At 42.0% G+C, this 26,768-nt stretch overlaps 1 protein-coding gene across 2 annotated transcripts in view; it reads right to left on the bottom strand.

Annotated features, from left to right (window-relative positions):
- col8a1a (collagen, type VIII, alpha 1a) overlaps positions 1-26,765 on the bottom strand; it is a 63,006-nt gene extending 36,241 nt beyond the window's left edge. For both annotated transcript variants that reach the window (XM_079518997.1, XM_079518998.1), the window contains exons 1-2: positions 26,703-26,765; positions 11,073-11,255 (exon numbers count right to left, since the gene is read on the bottom strand). The gene's annotated coding sequence lies outside the window, so the exon portion shown is untranslated. The remainder of the gene's footprint in view (positions 1-11,072; positions 11,256-26,702) is intronic.
- Positions 26,766-26,768: the final 3 nt, after the last annotated feature.

The following is a 26,768-nucleotide window of genomic DNA, read 5'->3' as shown; positions in this document are numbered from 1 at the left end:
AATATTTTGCATATTTCCGGCTTTGGCAGCATAACTTCCCAAATGTGTAATGTAGCATATCCTCAACTCCCCCAGAGTTGGTCTTACGGAGCGAAACCATCACGTAGTCTCAATACATCAATCATATAAATTATATAAAATGAAACCAGGAACCTTCTATCGGTGCAGGTCATTGTTGAACTCCTTGGGAGACTTTACACAATGTGTAACAGGACCTCCATGATTGGGACACACATGCGCACGTGCATATGCACTCAAGCACATGCACGCATGCACACAACACACTTGTGCGCACGCACGCGCCACACACACACACACACACACACACACACACACACACACACACACACAGCTCCCTGTATACCATATCCAAGGGGGAATGACTCATAAGGACCTCCTAGAAGTTGACCTTTGAACTCAGTACAGTTATTGGTGCTTATTTAAACTACCTTGTGGGGTCAAACAATCCTAAACTGTCCCTCTCTGATGCCAGTTAAATAGTGCTACTGTAACAAACAACGCTGCTTCAGACATGTTAACTGTGTTTGACTTCGAATGAAATACGGCCGGTTTCAGTGGAAAACTATTTCTAATGGAATGAGTTTAGGGCCTGAATGTCCGTTCCTTCCATAATGGACCATATTGCTTGATTCTGAGACAATGCTGAGTAAAGAAGACAAATTGAATGTTAGGCTGTATTGCCAGGAGAGGCGGAACATAATGTTTGACACTGACTGGATCAATACATACATTACATTACAGCAGGGGTTCTCAACCCGTGGGTCGCGACCCCTCGGGGGGTCGCCAAATTATTTTAGGGGGTCCCCAAAAAAAAATTCACGATTTTTCAAAAATAGCAGACCTACAAGCTCGTAGCGCGCCACTCGGTGGCGCGCTATGAGCTTGTAGATCTGCTATTTTTAAATAGCTAAATTATAACAATGCTTAAAACACCAAAAGGGGTTCCCGCCCAAAATGGTTTAAGGTTATTGTAGCAGTCAATTTATATTGGGGGTCGGGAGGGGTCGGGGCGGGGGTCCCGAGACGTTGCCAAAGCATTTTCGGGGGTCCCCGGCCAAAAACGTTGAGAACCCCTGCATTACAGTACAATAGTATAGAGCTAATGTAGTCTCGACTCTACTATGCTAACTGTATAAGACTTCAGACTCATCCTATACATAGAGAGAAAACCAAAAATCTGTCGCATATCACTTTAAATAGCTTTTTACAGTGTATTTGGTTAATGTATGCATCACGCCTGTTGAGTTTACATAGGGGAATCATGCAGAATGGAAAGGAAAATACACAGCACCTGGTGCAGGAATGTATATCCTGGCCAGACTGATAGGGTTAAGCGTTATTCATAGTCTGGATTTTCGGTGGTGAGGTGACCATGCACCGAACTACAACATGACGTCACGAGCCGCGGTGAAGAGAAAACCACCGCCACCGCCCCAGCCCTTCTCTCTGTTTTTACTCACCACCGCTCAACATTATTTCAGCTCCGGTGGTCACCTCACCTCACCACCGAAAATCCAGACTATCTGAGTCAGATCTGTAGTCAGCCAAGCAGTTCTAGACAGACTCCTGGTCTCAACCATTGAAACTATAGCCCCATGGCCTGACCCAAACCCCTGATTCCAATCCAGCCACAGTCACTGATGTCCCTTAGCAATCCCTTGATAGCTACACCTGGCCAACAGGGCACTGCTCCATGGATGCAGTGCCCTGTTGACGAGGTGTAGCTAATCAGTGCTATGTACCCCTCCGTGAATTCGTCTATACGGATTTACCCTGCATGTCAATTAAAGTCAAATAAGGCATTTTTCTTAAACAAAGGTTAAGGAGGCTTTGAGGGGTTAACTCAATAGTTTAAGGGAGAGACTTCTATGTGCAGGTTTAAAGGGAGAACAGTATGTTTATTTTCAACTGTATTCTTTTCCATATACGTATTTGTTTATTTCCACGTATTGTTTGTTTCCAATTAAGGAACGTTTTCTCTTCTAAGTGCTACCCTCTGGAATATTTAATCAAACCTACCATCCCCACAGAACAACACAAACAAATTGTGTGATTTTCTAATGCTCGTTTGCATGTCAATTCTTTAGCAGCAGCAGCAGCAGCATCTGCCACCGGGACAATTTAGGTAGTGAATACTGAACTCTGGGAAGTGTTTGTGTTTTCATTTGTCAGGAACCGTGTGAGACTCAGTTTGAAACGGGGACAATCATGGACAAAACAGGACATCTGGCCACTGTACTGTATGCTAGAGAGGGCCCTCTAGGTCTAGAGCTATGCTACTCCTAACTCCCAAACAGGGTGAGTGGCTTGAACCAACTGACATTGCCATCGTTAGAGCCCTGCATGTGCTCTCTCCAGTGGGGCTAAAAAAATAAATTTAAATTTAGGATAAGACATTAATAATGTCTTATTTATAGACCAGAGGGTGGCGCTATAGAGGAAAGGTCATGGGGTCAGCCAATACGTTTATGCTCGCTCATCCTCCGGTGGAACATGAATCCACTCAGCAAGTTCCACGGCATCCACACATTAGAATTTGGGATACTGCATCTTGTGTGTGAGTGGACATTTTTGGTGGCCTCTAATCTTAGGACAGTCATCTACCAGCCTTTCGTCTAGTGTCACCCTAAGCCTTAGGCCTGACTCACACCTTCGCAACAGATTGATGTATAGCTGATGCATGAGACTTATTGACTGATGCAAGCTCACAATGCATTTCCAATGGGAGTCACATTTGTGTTGTATGAGGGGGTGGGGGGCAGTCGAAACACAGCCGAAAGCCATTTCCAATTTCCATTGGAAATGCATTGGGGCAAGATGTAAACAAACCCTTTCATACATCTAGCATGCATCAATGTTGTATGCTAGATGCGAAGGTGTGAGTCAGGCCTAAGGCCAGGTGACATGCATGAGCATGAGCATGTGTGTGTGCGCAGTGTGTGTGTGTGTGTGTGTGTGTGTGTGTGTGTGTGTGTGTGTGTGTGTGTGTGTGTGCTTGAGCGTGTGCTTGTGTGTGTGATATGTGGCACAGTGGCAGTGCTTCTACAGTGAGGAAGCAAACAGTTACATTCCTCTCCCGGTCAGGGCAAACAGCAGCTCATGGAGGAGGTGGGACGCCAAACAGCAGGGCATAATTACCCACCCGTTCAGATCGAGGCTCCATGCCTGCCATGGCCTCCTCAATGACTGACATACAGTGGTGGGAAAAAGTACTCAATTGTTTTACTTAAGTAAAAGTACCAATACTGCAATTTAGAACTAATTCGTTACAAGTAAAAGTACGGAATTGAAAATGTACTTGAGTAAAAGTACAAAAGTATCGGCATCAAAATGTACTTAAAAGTACTAAGAGTAAAAGTACTCATTTTGCAGAATGTCACATTTCACAAGTTCAAAATGTGTAGAAAATCAATTGAAAATAGCCGATGTACAAGCTCACAATGCGTCGCAACGCAACGCATTGTGAGCTTGTAGATCGGCTATTTTCAAATGGCCGAAATGTATAGGGTTGAAGTGGTTTTCTAATCAAAATTAAAATCTCCAAAGTAACTAGTAACTAAAGTTTTCAAATAATTGTAGCGAAGTAAAAGTACAAATTTTGTCTCCGAGATGTAGTGGAGTAGAAGTAAAAATACTGGAAATTGGAAATACTCAAGTAAAGTACAAATACCTCAAAATTGTACTTAAGTACAGTACTTAAGTACAGTACTTAAGTTAAAGTACTCAGTTACTTTCCACCACTGCTGACATGCATGCACCACGTCCATAAACACCACGTTCCCTCCTGGGAAACCTGAAGTATGTTCTTATACCTGCTGGCGAGGGTGTTATATAGAGCTGCCGCTGGTTAAACTCAATAAGCATTATGTGCAGGGAGTAGCGACTACAGTACAGTAATAATGTAACCATCTGTGTTAGCAGACAGAAGGGTCAACACATGGCAGCAGGCAGCAGGGGTCTTTTAACGCCCAGCATGCCCATACTGTTAGAACACACACGCCATGTCTGAGATATGTATGCATTAAAGGCTCTAAAGGTTCTTACAGCTGACATCATGTCTGTGGTATTCCTCCAGTGAGCCTATAATGACTAATATGACTATAAATGAAATGTGATCAAATGCTGTGAAGAGAATATATTATATACAGCAATGTCTGTGACGTTAACCTATGTTTGTTTGTGACCATGTGTGACTCATGAGTACCAGTAGGGGCGCTGTTGTGCAAGAAACAGAGAGAGAGAAATAGTGCTGCACTGTTGCCTGCTAATGAGAGAGAGAGAGAGAGGGGGGGGGGGGGGGGTTGCACCACTCAGTTCACACGGGTGTGATTTTTTTTCAATAAGAGAAGCTCTGCCATCAAGCAAGCCAACCAAAAATACTGGAACAGAAGAGGAGAGAGAGTGTGTGTGTGTGTGTGTGTGTGTGTGTGTGTGTGTGTGTGTGTGTGTGTGTGTGTGAGTGAGAGAGAGAGAGAGAGAGAGAGAGAGAGAGAGAAGCAGGAATCACATTGAATGTGCATGTCCTTGTTTGGATCTGCGTGTGTGGCCCAATCTCTCACCACCTCTAGCTCTCACCTCCGCTCACGTATTTGTTGTTGGCGTGACTGTATGTATTTTTTTTTTAAATCTATGCTATACTCTATACTGTATACAAAATGAACCAAAGAAAAATAATAATGTAGATCATGAATGCATAGACAGATAAGATACCAATGTGTAGAGGTATGCAGCACATGTATTTGGATAGATGTGAGGTGTTCAAGATAGAGATCGAAAGTGAAGATTCATACCTGGCCTGAGAATGAATTAAGCTTAAAAATGATGCGTGTAACAGGTGCCATTTCATTTTAAAAGGGTTTCTCTAAGAGTCATCAGTGGGCCATATAAGCCAGCTGTGTTTGCTTCAATGAAGTGCTTAATCTGTATTCTAGCTGGTATGATAGCTTGTGTATGCTTCACATAGGCCTATGCCTCTGATGGAGTCCTTTGTGAAGAGTAAATGGTAAAATGGTAAATGGTGCATTTATATAGCGCCTTTATCCAAGGCACTTTACATAGATTGTGCATTACATTCACACATTCACACACACATTCATACACCGATTGCGGCGGAAGCCATGCAAGGTACCAACCAGCACACGTACACATAACACCATCTGCATTGTCTCTCAATGCAAAGCATGGTAGGGTGTGTAGGATGGGTGACAAATTCTAAATGTACTTTGTCAATGAATTTAGCTTTCTCTCTCTATTCTGTCATAAACTATAGTAAAACCAAACCAAAACAGGGCGGCGGTGGCTCAGGGGGTAGAGTGGCTTGATGGTAACTGCAAGGTTGCCAGTTCGAACCCGGGCTCCCCCAGAGTTGGTGTCGAAGTGTCCTTGCACTATTCCAAAGCCCCCCCAGGTACATTATATATTTAAACTATTTTCAGCAATGGTACACTTATTTTTTCAGTGGGTAGATCTTGTTGAGCTGGTCATTTTGAAAGTAGATCTCACATCATAAATGTGTGGGCACCCCTGATGTAGGACTAGTAGCATGCCAAAGTTTGTGCTATTGCCATTGAGAATGCATTGGGCGTTTAAGTTAAATAACTCAGAAACTACAAATCATTTCAAAGTAAAAAGTTCCAGCATTTGTCTTCACAGTAATCTGAATTATAAAATGTGTGAATGGAGTTTCTAGGTGAAAGTGATTTTTGACGTGCCATAGAGCTGCCATTGAGCCCCATTATAAATGTATCAAATTTGAAAGCACTATATTTCTAAAACTATGACACATTTCAAAGATTCCTTTTCAGGCAAACATGTCCACCGTAAGATGAACCTAAATAGGTTTGAATGGGGTTTCTATAGGTGTAAGTATGTAGGACTAGTAGCATGCCAAAGTTTGTGCTATTGCCATTGAGAATGCATTGGGCGTTTAAGTTAAATAACTCAGAAACTACAAATCATTTCAAAGTAAAAAGTTCCAGCATGTGTCTCCACAGTAAGCTGAATTATAAAATGTGTGAATAGAGTTTCTAGGTGAAAGTAATTTTTTGACGTGCCATAGAGATACCATTGAGCCCCATTATAAATGTATCAAATTTGAAAGCACTATATTTCTAAAACTATGACACATTTCAAAGATTCCATTTCAGGCAAACATGTCCACCGTAAGATGAACCTAAATAGGTTTGAATGGGGTTTCTAGGTGTAAGTATGTAGGACTAGTAGCATGCCAAAGTTTGTGCTATTGCCATTGAGAATGCATTGGGCGTTTAAGTTAAATACGGGGGGGGACATATTTTGACAGCAGAAACTGCTTGTCATAATTATTCCAAAGCCCCCCCAGGTACATTATATATTTAAACTATTTTCAGCAATGGTACACTTTTTTTTTCAGTGGGTAGATCTTGTTGAGCTGGTCATTTTGAAAGTAGATCTCACGTCATAAATGTGTGGGCACCCCTGGTCTAAACTCTAAAGCATGATTTATACTATGTCATATGACATGTTGTCGTTGTGCGTCCAAAACAGTCAATTCTACAAGTTCATAGATCTGTTATTTTCAGCGTGCAACACATCTTACGACAGAGTATAAGCATAATTTGACACAATACCTATATATACTGTATGTATTTGAGTGCGTGTGTGTGTGTGTGTGTGTGTGTGTGTGTGTGTGTGTGTGTGTGTGTGTGTGTGTGTCTGTGTGTGTCTGTGTGAATGGGCTCTTTGTACAGTTGTTTATCCGTGTGTGTGTTCCACACTCCAAGACGAGTCTAGTTGAGACAGAATGACACCCATCATTTACAGTCATCCCTGATTTGGAGGCTCTGTTGCTTATTATTGAGCGGGCCCACTCGTCTGCAAAAGTTCCTCCATCTACAATAAATTAAAGGCTCCAAACCATCTGTGCGGAGCATGTGATTACTTATATTGGTATATCCTCCAGGGACATTTGTATAAATGGGTGCACAAACATATGTCTGTATATTTGCATATATGTGTGTGTATGTAATATGTACAACTGTATGTGTACGTATGTGTCTCCAGTATCCCAGCGGACGGGCTGCCCGGACACTGTGGTTAACGGTCATATATATCGGTGGACCACCGGCCGCGATCCCCCACCAGGCCATGGGTGGTTCACTGAACCTGACTCAGCAAGGCACAGATGTTTATTTGCAGAACGGAAAAAATCGAACAAACCGGTAGCTATAGCTAGCTTTACCCCTGTGTCTCCAACACAGTCCCCCCCGCCCCCCCCCCCCCCCAAAGACACTGACAACCACAGACAGAACCTAGATATTTCAAACATAAGTGCGGATGATGGACTACACACACACACACACAGAGACATCACACACACGCAGACACACACAAGGAATCCCTCACACATGTGCAGACGTGTCTTCTACACTCATATAAACACATTGACAAATGAACACAAACATGGATGCAAACATGCATACAGTAAGCGCACGCACGCACGCACGCACGCACGCACGCACGCACGCACGCACGCACGCACGCACACACACACACACGTTCTGTTGTGTGATCAACCAGAACGTCGTCTTTACGGCAACATAGAGAACTTTCTTCATCTAAATCAAATCAAACCTAATTCCTAATACATTCAAATGTAATACAATAAACTTTACATTTCATTTCATACTGGTCTAAACATGTGTCATTGTCTACTCACAGCTTCAGCCATAAACATTTTCCATTTAATTGACTAGTATTAAGATGTCACTATTGTCGTCATCACTAAAGGTCCCTTGGCCAAACAGGGATTCCCTCGTCTTTTCCATGAGATTTTTGGTCTCCCACATGGTAGACACAAGTTTGAATCCCGGGTGTTGCAATTACCTCTCTTCATCAGAAGACATACAACTTGGATTGCAGCTTTAACGCACGCACGCACGCACGCACGCACGCACGCACGCACGCACGCGCGCGCGCGCGTGCATGGTAGACACATGGTAGACACACACACACACACACACTTTAATCATTTATTTATGTCCACATAAGAGATACAATACAAGGACACAAATATTTACAAGGTGCTGTACAGAGTGCAATCAGTAAATCCCGGACAAATACCCACACACCCTTCAGGGGTACAAGTAACAGCGTCTTCGCCATATTTGGCGGCTACCGATAGTGGAAGAGATTGCACAGAATTTCGCAAGCCGTTTGGCTGCTTTTTTTGGCATCCCAAGTTGTTGGAAGCCTCTTACAACCAGACTGTGTACGTGTCCTAGGCTGCCGAAGATAAACACAAGTAGATTGCACCTGTAGCCTAGTTCAATGATGGTCTGGAGGAGCGGCTGGTACTTAATGACTTCGGTCATAAAGGCTTCCTCTAAGCTAGAATCAAATGTGCAGGCCATTTCAAGAATGAAAATTGAAAACTGATCTGTTCTCCTCATTGACCACAACAACATCTGGTGTGTTAGCAGAGAGATGTGCAAAAATGTCAGTATTTTCACACACACACACACACACACACACACACACACACACACACACACACACACACACACACACACACACACACACACACACACACACACACACACACACACACACACACACACACACACACACACACACACACACACACACACACACACACACACACACACACACACACACACAGGAACTGGGTGTCTCGTATACTGTAGGGTGTGTAGGATGGGTGACAAATTCCAAATGTACTTTGTCAATGAATTTAGCTTTCTCTCTCCATTCTGTCATAAACTATAGTAAAACCAAACCAAAACAGGGCGGCGGTGGCTCAGGGGGTAGAGTGGCTGGATGGTAACTGCAAGGTTGCCAGTTCGAACCCGGGCTCCCCCAGAGTTGGTGTCGAAGTGTCCTTGCACTATATATTTCTAAAACTATGAAACATTTCTAAGATCACCGTAAGATGAACCTAAATAGGTTTGAATGGGGTTTCTAGGTGTAAGTATGTAGGACTAGTAGCATGGCAAAGTTTGTGCTATTGCCATTGAGAATGCATTGGGCGTTTAAGTTAAATACGGGGGGGGACATATTTTGACAGCAGAAACTGCCTGTCATAATTTCTCCCCCCTCCCTATTCCAAAGCCCCCCCAGTTACATTATATATTTAAACTATTTTCAGCAATGGTACACTTATTTTTTCAGTGGGTAGATATTGTTAAGCTGGTCATTTTTAAAGTAGATCTCACGTCATAAATGTGTGGGCACCCCTGATGTAGGACTAGTAGCATGCCAAAGTTTGTGCTATTGCCATTGAGAATGCATTGGGCGTTTACGTTAAATAACTCTGAAACTACAAATGATTTCAAAGTAAAAAGTTCCAGCATGTGTCTCCACAGTAAGCTGAATTATAAAAAGTGTGAATGGAGTTTCTAGGTGAAAGTGCTTTTTTGACGTGCCAATATCTGCCATTGAGCCCCATTGTGAATGTCTCAAATTTGAAAGCACTATATTTCTAAAACTATGAAACATTTCAAAGATTTATTTTCAGGCAAACCGTAAGATGAACCTAAATAGGTTTGAATGGGGTTTCTAGGTGTAAGTATGTAGGACTAGTAGCATGCCAAAGTTTGTGCTATTGCCATTGAGAATGCATTGGGCGTTTAAGTTAAATACGGGGGGGGACATATTTTGACAGCAGAAACTGCCTGTCATAATTTCTCCCTATTCCAAAGGCCCCCCCCCCCCCCCCCCCCCCCCAGGTACATTATATATTTAAACTATTTTCAGCAATGGTACACTTATTTTTTTCAGTGGGTAGATCTTGTTGAGCTGGTCATTTTGAAAGTAGATCTCACGTCATAAATGTGTGGGCACCGCTGCTGTAGAGAGTCTGCACACAGGTGTTTCCCCCTTGGTGTGCTTTGGTTCCCATCCTTGCTATACAGGTATACAGGGCCATTATTCCCTCAGGTCACCTTTGACCCCTCATACTCTTTGGGTTATTGAACACAAGTGCTTCCCGGAAAGAGAATGCCAGGCCCATGTTCCGGTTACACTGGAGACATATGCCCATGTCTGTCTCTCAGCAGTGCCCTTAATGTTGGTTGTGTTTGGCAAGAGGTGTGTGGCTGTGAGAAAGCCTCACCGAAGACTTCACCCTGACCACTGAAATGAAACATTAAGTATGACATCACCTGAAGTGAGTCGCCGGCTCTCAACTTCCAGCAGTTAACCAATTTAGGCCCGACAACATATTTTTAAAATGTATTTTTTTTCCTGAAATACCTGGAAATACCATGTTTCTATATCAGTGGTTCTCGATATTTCATGTCAAGAACCCCAGAAATTATATGTAATATGCCGCCGACCCCCATCTGAAAATATGTTGTTCCAGGGACCCTCCAGAAGCAAAGATTTGAGTTAAAAACTGAAACTCTGAAAGAATATATTCAAAGATTTGAGGCACATTTTCACGATTTTTCAAAAATAGCAGACCTACAAGTTCATAGAGCGGCACTCGGTGCCGCGCTATGAGCTTGTAGATCTGCTATTTTTCAATAGCTAAAGTATAACATACTTGCACCAAAAGGGGTTCCCGCCCAAAATGGGTTAAGGTGCTAGAGCGAGACAAGGTCTGTTTGTTTCTCGCTGTCTTACAGTCTCACACCGGATCTCTGTCTGGTTGGGACTTTAAGGATTAATTTGCATTTTTTTCCCACATTGTGAAAACATTTGTGGTAAGAGGAACAGCCAACACGCATACATGTAACAAATGTGATGTGTGTTAATGCATGAGGAGTGCAGACAGAGGGTGCCCACTATGGTAAAACTTGGTGGTGCCCTATACTGACACCTGGTGGCTGTATTATGTTGTGTACTAGTGCATTGATTTAACTTGGTGGGGTAACTACTACAGATGGTGTGTGACACTGGCACCAATCAGAAGAAAACAGACTAAGTTCAATGTGCCACATGTGTGAGAAGTACTGTTTAAACTGCATTGAACAGCAAACATGATCTGATGGTACAGAAACATAGTGCCAACGGTACTCCTACTTCCAGGGTGTGCTAGGGGGTTGACTAACCTGGAAAGTAACTCCTGACCTCCACCGGTCAGTGTCAGAACCTTGGCGGAATTCTTCAAAGTCCACTCTCTCCTTCAAAGCTCTGTGTGTTGGAATGCCAATCGGTTAGCTGCCCTTCTAGAACTGACTGGTCGAAAACAGTTCCATGGCTTAGTAACATTTGCAGGAAATTCCAGTCATTTCCTATGGAACAATGAGATATTTAAGTCATTTACAACCAGTGTTTGTTTTCGTCGACAACCTTTTTTTCGTCAACTACCTTTTTTCACTGACGAAAACTAAATGGAAACTAAATGAAAACTATGCTATGGTGACTTAAACTATGACTAAATATACTGTCGATTTCGTCAACACATAAAAACTAGAATAAAATGTTAGGAAGGGACTATAGTGGAAGTCATTTTACACTTGGTTGCATGCTGAAAATAGCAGATCTACAAGCTCACAATGCGTCGCAGCGCGACACATTGTGAGCTTGTAGATCTGCTATTTTCAGCAAGTATAAAATCAGCCATTACGACGGCACCAAGGCCCGCCAAAATACATTTTAGTCGACTAAATCAACTGTAGGTTTAGTCGACAAAAATCTTATGATATTTAGTCGACTAAAACTAGACTAAACACTAAGACATTCCAGGTGACTAAAATGTGACTAAAACTAAATGAAAACGTTTCAAGAGACTATGACTAAAACTAAAATAGAAATTTGCTGGCAAAAACAACACTGTTTACAACCCATATGTGCTTCAAAAGGCTATCATTTTTGGAGAAACCTTTCCATATCCATGTAGAGCAGAAAGCAGAACCTCCAGTACCACTTTCTAAACACTATACCATCCCACTTACAGTAGCCTCAAACTGCCTATAGTATTATTTATTACCGTTTAAAGATGAATAGGTACTAAATTTAACATTGTCTTTTTCATGCTGCCATATTTCTAATCCCCATCTCCTAATAATAACTCGGGGCCTGGTGACCAGATGGTACTTTAGACACAATCAAAGAGCCATTCATCTCTCTACTCGCGACATCTTCAAACGGGATGGCAGACGGTCTAAACTCAGACCTGAGAGTGTGTGGTGATGACAGACGCTCACTTCTCTCTGTAGCATCATTGAAAAGAAGTGGCTGGAGCACTAAATTCTGGGCTCTTTCCTCCCTGGGTATCCTTTTGAAGTGCATGAAGCCCAAGAGAAGCCTGGTTCTGCCTGTCATTTCCCATATTGGTTCCTCTGTTGGTTCTTGTCTAGACATGGAGCAGGGTCACGTAATGCCTTAAGCTCTCTCATTCTCTCTCTCATTCTCTCTCTCTCTCTCTCTCTCTCTCTCTTTCTATTTATCCACTTGGCTGACACAAACCCTTCTTGACTTGTCTGACTGAAACTATGTGTCTTCTTACATTTAACGTATGTGTATACAGCACAACTCTAACTATACAGTGCCCGATGTGCATTACATGTTGGTCAAAGAGGGAACCTATTAAAGATGAAATACTTTTACTGGGACGTAAATCGGGATTTGATCAACCCCGGCTGGGTCGCCTGAGTGAGGGGTATGATGTTGGAAGACCCGAAACCCCGTTGACCTCAGGAAACATCACTGAAGATACGTCCCAGGTGCATCCATGCAATGTATTTTTTAGTTATAGTTATTCTATTTATAGTGACTCATAGGAATAGACTATGTGACAACCAGGTATAGTCTGGTGACCACCGGAGAGACGGGTGACAGCCGGAATGTAGACGGCACCCGGGTGAGCAGTATGGGTTAGCGCCCCAGGCTGTGTCCTCCGTGAGGAGGAAACCCAACAAACCTTGGTGAGGCCTTTAGGAGGGCCATTATAATCCACCACTCCTGAATGCAGTGCCTGGTACTGGGAGTCTGGTGCAACGCACAGGTCCTGGGCCTGGTGAGAGCAGCAGTGGACCTGGTGAGACGTAGGAGGGGCCCGGACAGGAGTCAACCCACAGAGCCTAGTCCTTCCACGCGCCAGATTTTGGTTCTCCCAGTACTGGCAGAGTAGTTCCGGAGCAACGGATTGTGTGGCCTTGCTCATTCCCTGATGGACTGATCAAGGGTAGCTACTGGGACGTAAGTCGGGATTTGATCAACCCCCGGCTGGGTCGCCTGAGTGAGGGGTATGATGTTGGAAGACCCGAAACCCCGTTGACCTCAGGAAACATCACTGAAGATACGTCCCAGGTGCATCCATGCGATGTATTTTTTTAGTTAATATATAGGGGGCTGAATCCTATTAGTCTGTGTCCATCCGTGTCCATGAATTAACATAACAATTGTAATAGTTTGTCTTACTGTATGTCAAATGGTAAATTCAAATAAACATAGTAACGTAAATATATGAGAGATATGCTGTCTGGACTGGATCCAGGCAGCATATGTCTCATATATTTTCATTCTGATAGTTGTGAAGGTATATGGATTGAATATTGAATAGGACTGATGTGTGTTGTTCATACAGTATTATCAACTATTAATCAGGCTGCCTGGAGGTAAAATACAGACAGATATTAAGATTTGTGCAATGGCCAGCTAAAGACAACTTGCCCTAGCCTCGATGGATACCGGAGAACTCGCCAGTTTAGCAAGTCTCCACGGCGAAACATTTTCATCAATGTCTTCATCGTTATGCAAACATGCTGTCCTCATCAGTGTAGTATGCCAAAGTGATCAAATTATTTTGTGCAATTAAATGGTCAGCTAGATGATGATAAAAAGGTGAGTATGTGAATACCAATGATAAGTAGGCCTACCATTTCAGGAATTGTTTACTATTGAATTACATTTGTACTTTGGTGTTTAAACTTTTAGCATTCCTACTTTCTCTAGTAACTACTTTCTCTAACTCTAAACAACTATCCTCTCTCTCTCAATTCAATGCAATTTAAATGAAGGTGAAGTAAAACTAAAATGCACTAAATCGTTAAAAGTTGGTAAACTGGCGAGTTCTCCGGATACCGCCTCGACGACCTTACAGGCTGTATGCAAAGGCTCAATGTATGTAATTTAGATTAGATTTTCTTGATGACTATTTTTTATGTATTTGATGTATTACCATGTTTTGTTGTTGTTTACTGTAAGAATTAAGAGCGTCTGCTAAATGCCTAAATTGTAAATTGTAACTCGACATAGCTCTTTGAGTCCACTAAGTGGCAGACTTTGGTCTCGGTGCAGCCAGCCCACCAGCAGGTGTCCCCACTTACTACAATGTCTCAAAAGAAAAACATTACTCATGACACTTCAACAACATGCAACAGACGGACAAGACAGACTCCTTGAACTTTAGTAGATACCTACTTCCCACAACGGTGGTTCTGCTACAGTGTATTTACAAGAGCAGCAGCCATGTTTTGAGAAAGAGAAGAAGATAAAAACACACCATGAAGAGGAGATGCCTGCAGGGCCTTGCAGAGACCACTACTAGACGGCGGCCAGGTGCTCAAAGTTCAAAAGGAGCACAGTTTAAAATCAATACATTTTAGAGATAAATGCATGAGAAGTGAAGTACAGTGAAGTAACTGTATAAGAGTCCCAGAAGAATCGTCTCAGCTTCCTCACTCCCTCCATATACCAATGGTCAATGCCTGCGCGTTCAGATTGATTGGTCAACTTAATGATACCGATACATTAATTAAGCCGAATCGGAGGCCGATTCCGATATAATATCGGATCGGTTGCACCCCTGGTCCCCTAGCCTATATAGAGAGTTGCGTCATGATCCTATAGGAATCCAGTGGAAAGGGTATTTTGATTGTACGACCATGGTTATAGGTGTTATAGGGCAAAACGTGAAGTGGGCTTGCCGCTTGAAAGATTAGTATGGCGTTGCTTCCTTGGCCTACTGTGAGTGTGCATGCAAAGGCAATCCAATTGAGCCACTCCCACAAATTTTGGAAGCCAATTGTAGTCGATCGGAATGGAATATGTAAAATATGACTGATCTTGACAGAGATTAAAATAGGGCACATTTTGCATCCCAGAACGCAGTTTATAGTTAAGGGACGCAATAAAAACAACCTCTGCATCCACGGGATACACTACTGCACTACTGTACTGTTTTTTATCCTAGTTTATTTTGCTAGCTTTAGTTATAATAATCATTTATTCTTCTGTTTTCTACATGCATATAACCACATTATAAATATATTTCATATAAAATGAAATGGGAGTTAAATGCAATTTGTAAAAATGGCAAAATATGACTCCTATAACGTCATTAAAGTGGGACTCATAAAATGTCCCTGGGAATGAGTCCCAGGGACATTTTATGATAAGACCATTTACTAAAAGACCATCCCTGCATCCCGGGAGTCATTACATTGAAATCCTATTTACATCACTGTCTTGATCTGAGACAATACAATCCATCTCTAGATTGCACAATGCTCTCTTATGCCAAGAATGAAAACAGCTTAAAAATGAAAGAACAGTTGGAAAGAAAAGCAGGAATCGAACATTCTAAGGAGGCATTGCAGCTTTCGGTGGTTCTTATCTAATAACTTGATGGATTGGAATGGAGATAACATACTGTATTACACATTATACTATATTTTAAGAGAACAATAAATGAAATGAAAGTTTGATGTACTGGAGACGATGTGGCTTTATGGAGGCAACTCCGGCCGACTTGATAATGGGGAGGCATTTAAAACAACAAACAGCTTGCTGTGATTGGCTTCAACAGAACTTTGCATGCACAGTGGTGAGGGGCTGCCAAATGTAACTTTTGTTGTTTTTCTTCTTTTTTTCACCCACATCTTTCAGGTTCAGAAGCTAGACTGGGCAAGATCTCAATTGACTGGGCGGCTGGGCCTGTGCCCGAGTGGCCCAATGGACGCTACGCTTCTAGGGCCCGCCCAGGTCCTTTTTGCCCATGCACTGCTGTCAAACTCTATAACACTGCCCTGGACTAACCATAAACAGCATCTGGTTTGCACACCCAGCTCTTAAGTAGTATTGTATATTTCCAAATGTATTATATGGTGTATACTGTATACTGTATACAGCTGCATATTTTGCACATGTGCAAACAGCTGCATATTTTGAAAATGTGTATACAATACATTTAAACTTACAGTAGTGCTTTATGATTATTTTGTATCATTCTAATCCTACACCCTTATTTTAATCTTGAATTATTGTTGTACTATTAGTCTTGTTGAGATGTATTGGAAATGATCATTAATTGTCTGTGTATATAAATATATCATTGTCACTGTATGTATATTTATATATGCTTTTATACTGAAACCGGAACCGGATGTATCAATTGGGTGTACGTGTATGTAATGAGCCATGGTCTAAGGAAGCAAACCCACATCTGCTCTCTGAGTCACCTTTATTGTCCTCCGTCAGTTCCGGCTAGCTCTGGGATTGTTGTTGTCTTACGCTATGCGTTAGCTTCGCTTAACAGGTCATGGAGCCCAGTAGAAGAGACAGCAACGACCGGTGGAACCGTGTTCGCTTTGACGGAGATGAAAGGAACTTTGAATTATGGTTGGTAAAATTTCTCGGCTACCTCCGGCTGAAAGGGCTGAAAGACACCATACTATACGAGCCTGATATCGACGACAAGGAAATACTCGATGCGGAGGAAGCCGCAGCAAGAGACGCTGCAAACGCAGCAATAGAAGCTGAGGATGACAAGAAAAATTAAAATGCTTACGCTGAATTGGTTCAAGGGCTCGATGATACGAGTTTGTCGTTAGTTATGCGTGAGGCAGCGGATGACGGAAGAAAGGCGTTACAGATTCTGAAAGATCACTATGCGGGCAAGGGGAAACCGAGGGTGATCAGTTTGTACACAGAGCTGACGTCGCTCCGGAAAACTGCAGATGAAACAATGACAGCATATATTATACGAGCAGAAACAGCTATCACGGCACTGAGAAATGCGGAAGAGACTTTGAGTGATGGCTTGCTAACAGCAATGGTTCTGAAGGGGCTGCCAGAATCTTATAAGCCATTTTCCATCCACATCGCACAAAGTGATGACAGGATCACCTTCGCCGACTTTAAGTCCAAACTGAGGAGTTACGAGATCACTGAAAGGTTCAGTAGCAGTTCCGGGGATGACAGCGTGATGAGACTAAGAAGCAAGGACAACGACATGAGACTGTCCTGTTATAACTGCGGCCAGAGAGGGCACAAATCGTTTGAGTGCGGAGGTGCTGCTGGTCAGAAAGAACAGAGACAGTGGTGCAGTCTTTGCAGAAGTCCAACACATAATGATACCAACTGCAGACGAAGAAGACGGAAAGACAACGTCAATGTGACGCAGGATGAAGAGGAGCACGCGTTCGCCTTCAAGGTGGGCCAGGTGAACCGCGACTCGGACGGCGCCGGGAGACCGAAGCAGAGACTTTTTGTCGGAGTAATACTCTGAGCAGAGGGCTGATGGTCGACACCGGGGCTACGTCACATATTGTGACCGACGTGAAGAAGTTCCGAAACTTCGATGAGAATTTCGAGCCACGGAGGAATGTTCTGGAGATGGCTGATGGAGTGAGGGCCTCTGGCGTAGCGCTGAAGAGAGGTACTGCAGTGTTTTACCTGAGAGATACCAAGGGTCGAGAGGTGGAAACGATGCTGAAGGGGGCGCTGTATGTTCCATCCTTTCCCCAAGACATTTTCTCAGTCAACGCAGCAACATTAAATGGAGCCACATTCATCTTCAAAGAGGGACAGAACAAGTTCATCCAGAGAGACGGCACGACATTCGACATTAAGGTACATGACAGGTTGTTTTATGTAAACACTGTTGATGAGAGTATTGATGTTGATGAATGTAATGGATGCTATGACATCAAGACGTGGCATGAGATTCTGGGACATTGCAACTATGAAGATGTGTTAAAACTGCAGAATGTAACTGATGGTATGGAAATTAAAGGCAAGGTTGATATTTCCAAGTTGTCATGTGAGGTGTGTATAGAAGGTAAATTTGCTCAGAGCCGAAATAGAGAACCAGACCAAAGAGCTAAAGCAGCATTAGAACTTGTACACACTGATTTATCTGGACCAATTGATCCAACGGCTAAAGACGGATTCAAATATGCTTTAGCATTTACTGACGACTATTCAGGAGCTACTTTTGTTTATTTCTTGAAATCTAAGAGTGACACAGTCCAAGCTACAGAGAAGTACATTGCCGATGTTTCACCTTATGGGAAAATTAAGTGTATTCGTTCGGATAATGGTACTGAGTATACTTCTGGTAACTTTCAGGCATTGTTAAGCGGAAAGTCCATTAGACATGAGACCTCAGCTCCATACTCACCCCATCAGAATGGGACAGCTGAAAGAAATTGGCGAACGCTGTTTGAGATGGCCAGATGTATGCTGATTGAGTGCAAATTACCAAGGGAATTGTGGACATATGCGGTAATGACGGCTGCTGTTATTCGAAATAGATGTTTCAATAAGCGTGTAGGACAGACCCCATATTACATGCTGACAGGAAAGAGGCCAAACCTTTCAAGAATGAGAACTTTTGGGTCCCCATGCTATGCATATAAACAAAATAAGTAAAAGTTGGATTCACGATGTGAAAAAGGGATATTTGTGGGATATGATAAGAATAGCCCAGCCTATTTAGTGTTTTGTCCCGACACTGGGAAGGTAAATAAGCACAGATTGGTAAAGTTCATTCAAAGGAATGTCATTGAGATTCAGACCCAAACAGAGTGGGATGATGATTGCAGTGGGGGAAGGACTGTAAACCACCTCCCTGAAGATAGGGAAACTAACGAGACACAAGAACACCTCCACCTCCCTGAAGATAGGGAAACTAACGAGACACAAGAGGTGGTTGTTGAAATGAGTGATTTGGCAAATGTTCAGGCAGGTGAAGATGGCCAAACCAGTGAGATACAGGAACAAGAAGCAGGGGAGATGGATGATTTGGTCAGTGCTCAGGCAGGTGACAGTGGCCAGAGTGCAACATATCCCAGAAGAAAAGTGAAACCACCTCAGTATTTGGAGGATTATGAGTGTCAAGTAAAATCTGATGACCTAGATGACATAACCTTTGATTATTGTTATAGAGTCATTTGTGATGTGCCACACACAGTAAAGCAGGCAATGGCATCACCTGACTCTAAGTTATGGGCAAGAGCTATGGATGAGGAAATTGAATCACTAAAGGAAAATGAATGACACGTTTACCCTGACTAAACTGCCAGAAGGCAAAGAAATAGTGGGGGGTAGATGGGTGTATGCTTTAAAAACAAATGCAGATGAATCTAAACAATTCAAGGCACGTTATGTAGCCAAAGGTTTCAATCAAAAACCAGGTGTGGATTATGAAGAGACTTTTTCACCAACGGCAAACCAGACTAGTGTGAGGGTATTGATGCAAAAGGCAGCACAAGAGAATATGATCTTACACCAAATGGACGTCAAAACGGCCTATTTGCATGCACCAATAGATTTTGAGATTTACATGAGACAACCAGAGGGATATGAAGTTACATCTGAGAATGGGGACATGCTGGTGTGTAAACTAAATAAATCTTTGTATGGTTTAAAACAATCAGGGAGAAATTGGAACAAGATGTTGCATGATTTTTTAACTAAAAATCAATTTATTCAGAACCCAGTTGATTATTGTGTTTACACAAGGGAAATGAAGGATCAAAAGGTATTCATTTTATTTTGGGTCGATGATATAATAATTGCAGCAAGTGATGACAATGTGATGATTGATGTCAAAGAAATGCTTACAGCAAAATTCAGAATGAAAGACTTAGGCAAATTGAAACATTTCATTGGTATTGATTTTGAACAAGGTGAACATTATGTGACTATGTCACAAAGGAAATATGTTGACAAAATATTGACTAGATTTGACATGCAGGACTGCAAGCCAAGAACAACACCCTGTGAGGCAAAATTGAACTACACTGACAGCAGTGAGTCATTGGGGGATGTGAGAAAGTACAGGGAAGTTGTGGGTAGTCTAATATACTTGACTACTTGTACCAGGCCAGATCTGAGTTTTGTAGTGGGAAAACTTTCACAATATTTTTCTAAACCAACAGAAGAGCAGTGGATCACAGTGAAACATGTGCTGAGATATCTGAAGGGAACCAGGGAAAAATCCTTATGCTATAGGAAATGTGAGGAACTAGGCTTGATAGCATATAGTGATGCAAACTGGGCAGAGGATGCAAGTGACAGACGTAGCACTGGTTATTGTGTCAGCCTAAACCCAGAGGGCCCTTTGATTTCATGGAGGTCTAAAAAGCAATACACCGTAGCACTTTCAACTTGTGAAGCTGAATACATGGCTTTAGCGACAACTCTACAAGAGTGTATTTGTATTTGATTCAATTGTTACAATGTATTGATGAATTTCATTATATGCAGCCAAAGATTTACGAGGACAATCAAGGTACAATAGCGTTAGCTACAAATCCTGTACAGAGACAGAGGTCAAAACATATTGACATAAGATACCACTTTGTAAGATCAACTGTCAATGATGGTAAAGTGATTCTCGAATATTGTCCAACTGAACAAATGGTTGCCGATGTTATGACAAAACCAGCCAGGCTGTGTCAATTGAGAAATTTTGAGGGTTTTATGTTTGGAGAATAACACACAGTCCAGGGTTTTTTTTTTGTTTTTTTTCAAGTTTTTTTTTTAATTGTTTGGTTGTTTATTTTTGTCTTTACCAATTCACGATCAAGTGGGGGTGTTGAGATGTATTGGAAATGATCATTAATTGTCTGTGTATATAAATATATCATTGTCACTGTATGTATATTTATATATGCTTTTATACTGAAACCGGAACCGGATGTATCAATTGGGTGTACGTGTATATAATGAGTAAAAATAAACACTCGCTTCTCTCTAGCCATGGTCTAAGGAAGCAAACCCACATCTGCTCTCTGAGTCACCTTTATTGTCCTCCGTCAGTTCCGGCTAGCTCTGGGATTGTTGTTGTCTTACGCTATGCGTTAGCTTCGCTTAACAAGTCTATTCTGCCTGAACGCCTACAGTCCTCCTAACAGAAATAAAGAAGAGAGCTGATCACCAGTGTTGTCTGTGTTTTGTACTTTGGTGCACCTGGCTCTGGTTTTATTGGCTGCACTTGCACTGCAGTATGCCAGCATCTGCCTGGCATTTCTTTTGCCCCTCTGTGGTTTGTAGCCTTTGGGGTAGATGACTCATGGAGTTGGGATGATGTTAAGTTGCACTTGAACTGAAATGTCACAGTGATGCTTTATTGTTGTTGGAATCTCCAGATGGTTATTGATACCAGATCGTATGATCCTTGTTACTTAAATTGCTTCAAATGTCACTGCTGTCACCCCCTTTTCCATTATTATCGGCTGCGCCAGGCCAGCTGTTTCTGTCTGTCTGAGTGTCTGTGAGTGTTCGTCTGTGAGCAGCTAATCTCCAGCACCATTGGACCGATCAGTGTTAATTTTAAAGTTTGCACACACACTCCCAGTAGGCCAATGTAGAAGAACCTGCCCCAAAATCAGCCTAGCCTCATGGTAGCACTATAACAGGCCACCTCATATTTAGGCTAAATTTAGGAATATAACTTGTTGGATCATGACGCCACTCCTGGCCATTTGTGTCAGACTAGCCATTTTGCGTTTAATTCAAAACATACTTTTGGCAACTATAACTACTCAAATTGTTACACATTATTGCTGCAGTTGTGTCATCAAGATGTATCAGTCAGATGTTTTTTATTTAATTGGCTATGACTCACATCAAGGTTTGTGGGCCCTGGACCACGTAGGCAACCCGGCCTGAACAGAGACAGAGTGTTTCAATTAAGGAGCACACTAGTTTTTATTGATTTCTGTATTGTGACGATGATGATGTTTATTAACTTTATTTGTTAATAAGGCTATAGTAATAATTGTATATACATTTATTGTTACATTATAATACATAATAATAATAAAACATTAATAAGGCACATATAAGTTATTATAAGATGCTTATTAATGATATGTGTTAATAAAGCTATACGTCTTAATAGCATAGACATGTTCATTGTAAGACATTTATTTGTCAACAGTTTATAGACTGTTGACAATCAATCAAATCAATCAAATTAACCAGTGAAATCAGCCAATCAAATACAATTATGGGGAAATTAACCGGGACAGGAAACAGGTATACCACCTGGCACCTCCCAGAATCCAGGGACTAAAGTTATGCACAGACTCAGAGTGTATAAAGGATGTATAGTATACCTTAAGGCGTTGTTCCCACTTTAGACCAGGTAAATGAACAAATCTAATGTCACTTAGATTAGAACACACCAGAGAAGTAGTCATGTAATATGGCACCACCTGGTGGAATAGCAACAACATCTCTGGTAAACCTCAGAGATGTTGTTGCTATCAATTGCTATCAATCCCAATTCCAAAAAACGCTACCAGAGCATCAAATCTCGCACCACCCGTCTCAGTAACAGTTTCTTCCCCCAGGCAGTCAGGCTGCTGAACAGCTGACCTTGAACTGTATTGCACTGTATTGTCACCCACTTGCACTTTTTTGTGTTTTTGTCTTTTTCTTTGCACTATAGATGTTTGTCTATGTCCTGTGTATGTAAGACTGAGAATGCTCGGAGCAAAATCATTTTCATTGTATTTATACTCTGTATCTATACATATGACAAATAAACCTGAACCTGAACCCTGAATCACATTCTATTTACAGTAGGCATGAAGCATGAAGCCAAAGAGAAGATAGTGACAAACTTCAGAAATCAAGGCAAAAAAAGTATGCAAGAAACATTAACAGGCAAGGTATATGCAAGGCAAGTAGAACGAAATAAGCAAAACAAAACAAACAGTGACATTAACCGATAAAGAATAGCTGCCAATGATGATCAGTTACAATCGCTGGTAAGTCAAACCTGCCACTGTAGAGAGACACATTTGCATGTAGCCTACAATACATCCACACTAAGTCATGTCATAATAACACAACAGGCCCATTCTAATCATAATCCACTCATTCCACTGGAATCATTCATCTCAGAAGCATGAAGGAACAAGGACATTAAAGTAAACTAGTAAATTGAAGAAGTTTTCACTCAAGATAATAAATATCATAATCTCTCTGACTTGAAAACTTCTTCCATCAATAATATTATAGGTTCAGGCCAGGGGAGTAGTAGCCTACATAGCCTACTACAGTAGGACACAGGATAAACTAGAAAAAGTGCCCTTCTGGGCACAGGTCTCCACCAGGAGGATAGGACTGTGTGAGATGTTTGGCAAAATGTTTAGGATTAATTTAAACATGTTTTTGAGGCATTTTGTTCCAAAAATGTGTTTTGCAAAAATCAACCTGTTGGTGGCGCTATAACAGGCCAATGTGAAAAGGGTGGGATATATTCCTCAGCCTAGTAAGAAAATGTGTGAAAGATTTCACGTAAATTGCATGCTGCGTTCATGATTTGAGGCTTTTGTTCAAAACGGGGAAATCTTGCAAACTGTGAAAGCTAATTATAGCCAATTAGGATGGAATCTGAAATATCGGACAGATCCGACTTGAGCACATGACCATAGAGATAGTGTGTAACGATTTGTGAGATTTTTGGACAGAATCTGGAGGAGTAATATAAAAAAATGTGTTTTACAAAAGTCGGCCTCCTGGTGGCGCTATAAAAGGCAGATGCGGAAAATGCAGGTCAACGGTTTGTCCTTGGCCTCTAGGGAGTGTGCATGCAACGTATCACGCAGATCGATGCAGTTTTAGGTAAGAAATGTGAAAAGCTGCCTCATGGTGGCGCTATAACAGGCCGTTCTGGAAAATGTGGGGCAGAGGTTCATCGTTGGCATCCAAGAAGTGTGTGTGCAAAGTTTGGCATCGACCGGGTTAACGGTGCCGGAGATTAGCTGGTAACAGACGGACGGAAGGACGGACGGACGCACACACACACACACACACACACACACACACACACACACACACACACACACACACACACACACACACACACACACGGACGGAGTGCAAAACATACTCTCTCCCCATGCCTTCGGCCTGGTGGAGACAAAAATAGACATGTTGTGAAATATACAATAAGACTGTGTCCCCACTCTATATATCTGTATCCATTCCATATAATTGCGCTGCGCGTCATGCGAATTCAGGGAATAGAGGGGAGGGGGGGAAATGTGTGGTGGATAATAGGTGAAAATAAAAGAAGATTCAATCCACCAAATAAGGTCTGTCAGAAGAATTACTGACACAAGGAGACAGACTGAGACACATAGGGGCTACCAATTGACTGCAATTTGTTCCTGTTCGCAGATGACTCGGCACTGCTGGTCTCAGACAACAACAAACACTGCAGGTTGAAAAGGCCCTCAGCTCTGAACTCGGTAGAATCTGCACTTGGCTCACTGATAACAACCTATCGTTGTTACACCACCATGATACCCATGTACCTGTCTAAATACTTCCTTAATGTCAACGAAATTCAACAAACTATGTGCAACCCAGATTCGGCACAAACAAGGGACTAAATTAGTTTCGCTCCTATGCCACCAAAATGTGGAACGCCCTACCAACAGCCATTAAAGACATGCAAATCACTTGAATCCTTCAAAACCGCTCTCAAAGGGCACTTACGGGCTGCTGCAATTTGAAACTGGCCCCCGCAAAATCTGAATCCCCCCCACCCCCTTACTGTATATGTTTTTTTTTCCATTTTTACCTCCTTACATGATTTCATGCTTTTTATATAGAAGTGTATATTTGTACGTCTCTAAATGTTCTGATGAATTGAAAATGGTGAACCCTGTTGTAAAAAAGTGTAATGCTTTATCAGTGTGTCGTCCACAGTAACAGCCTTTGTTAGCCTTTGAGTTGTGCTTTCATGCGAAATGTTATGTACCCATTCTGCAAACTTTGTATTGAGTTGTGCTTTCATGTGAAATGTACGTCCATTCTGCAAACTGTTAATAAATACTTCAATCAATCAATCAATCAATCAATCAATCAATAGTACACCTGGGAAAAACTGAATCCATTTGGATCAAATAGTAATCTCAGCAAGGCCGACGGCTTCTCAGTTAAAGTGGGTGACAATAGAGCACCGAAGTCTGACGTCAATATCGGTAGAGGGCGCAAATCCACAGGTTCATGTACTTATTATTTGCATTGTAATCCCCATAGGGGGATTTTAGATCGCCTCATATAATAACTGTGTTTGAAAAATAAACATGTCACCCCAGCGGCATCACTCATATGGATATGAAGAATCAACTGACTGAGAGAAAACGCTATTGTTACTGCTACTGAATTAGTTACATTTTTGCTAGACACAGACTGTATCATATATGAGTGACTGACAGACACCTCCCTGACAATAACGCAGAGACAGCTTGTTTATTTTTGGACCACAATGCTTATATGAAACAATTTTAAGATGACCCCATGTTATTCTCCATAGAGAAATTACTTCCGTGAACCAGGGGAATCGAGGGGATGAGCGAGTGACGTCAGGACTTCGGCGCTCTATATTATCACTTGAAAAGATGAAATTACCTACCTAGGTTCCATCCTGGAGGCAAATCTTTCCTGTGATCAAATGGCCACCAATGTAATCAAAAAAGAAAGTTTCCTGTACAGGATCTCCCCACTGGTCAACAAAAACACCTTGAAGACCTTAACAGGAGCCCTCAAACAAGGTTTCTTTGACTATGCATGCACCTCATGGTACCACAGCACCTCAAAGGCCCTTAAAAAAAGGCTCCAGACTTCCCAAAACAAACTGGTCAGGCTACTTCTTGGCCGTACTCCCAGAACCCACCTGCCTATTTTGATAGGCTGGAATGGCTTAGGGTAGTACAACAACTAGCAATGGGCCTGGTCTACAAGATTCGCTACACCCATGTACCTGTCAAAACACTTCATAAATGTCAACTATAAGTCCACGATCACAACACCAGAGGGAGGTCAACAAATCATGTTCAACCCAGATTTGGCTCAAATAAAGGGTTAAATGAATTTTGCTCCTATGCCACTAAAATTTGGAACCACACCCTACCAACAGCCGTTAAGAAATGTGAATCCCTAGCCTCCTTCAAAACCGCTCTCAAAGAGCACTTAACGGCAAGTTACGGGCGACCCCCCCTCTCCCCCTATTTCTCTATACTGTTCACGTATTCCCTTTTTTCTAACTATGTTTTACTTTTGGATTATTCTATTTGACATTCTATTACAGATGTGCATATTTGTATGTCTTTAAATGGTTTGATGAATTGAAAATGGAGGACCCTAATGTAAACAAGTCTTAGTGCTTTCTGCCTTTTCTGGTTTTATCCTCCCTTTGCAATATGTATTGGCCTGTGGCTGTACCCATGCTACCCATTAGCCTATGATTATTCTATAGGCTAATTCTAATAAAATGTTCAATAAATCAATCAGTCAGTCAGTCTGTCAGAAGAATTACTGACAAAAGGAAAGGAGAGACAGACTGGGGCCACCACCACAAATATGATGTACAGGAAATAATATGAAGCGAGTGTGTGGCCAGTCAGTGCCATGCTGTTCCTGGCTTTATTCGGTACAAATCAATTCGACTGACTCTTTCTTCTTTATCATTACTTAATACTTACTGAATGTTGAGAGGGAACGCTTTGCTGAACACCGGGACCATTTCGGACCACTTGGGGGACTCGGGG

This window comes from Electrona antarctica, assembly GCF_951216825.1.
Source record: "Electrona antarctica genome assembly, chromosome: 13".
Lineage (NCBI taxonomy): Eukaryota > Metazoa > Chordata > Actinopteri > Myctophiformes > Myctophidae > Electrona > Electrona antarctica.
Note: the sequence above shows the minus strand (reverse complement) of the source record. Positions and strands in the feature narration are given on the sequence as shown.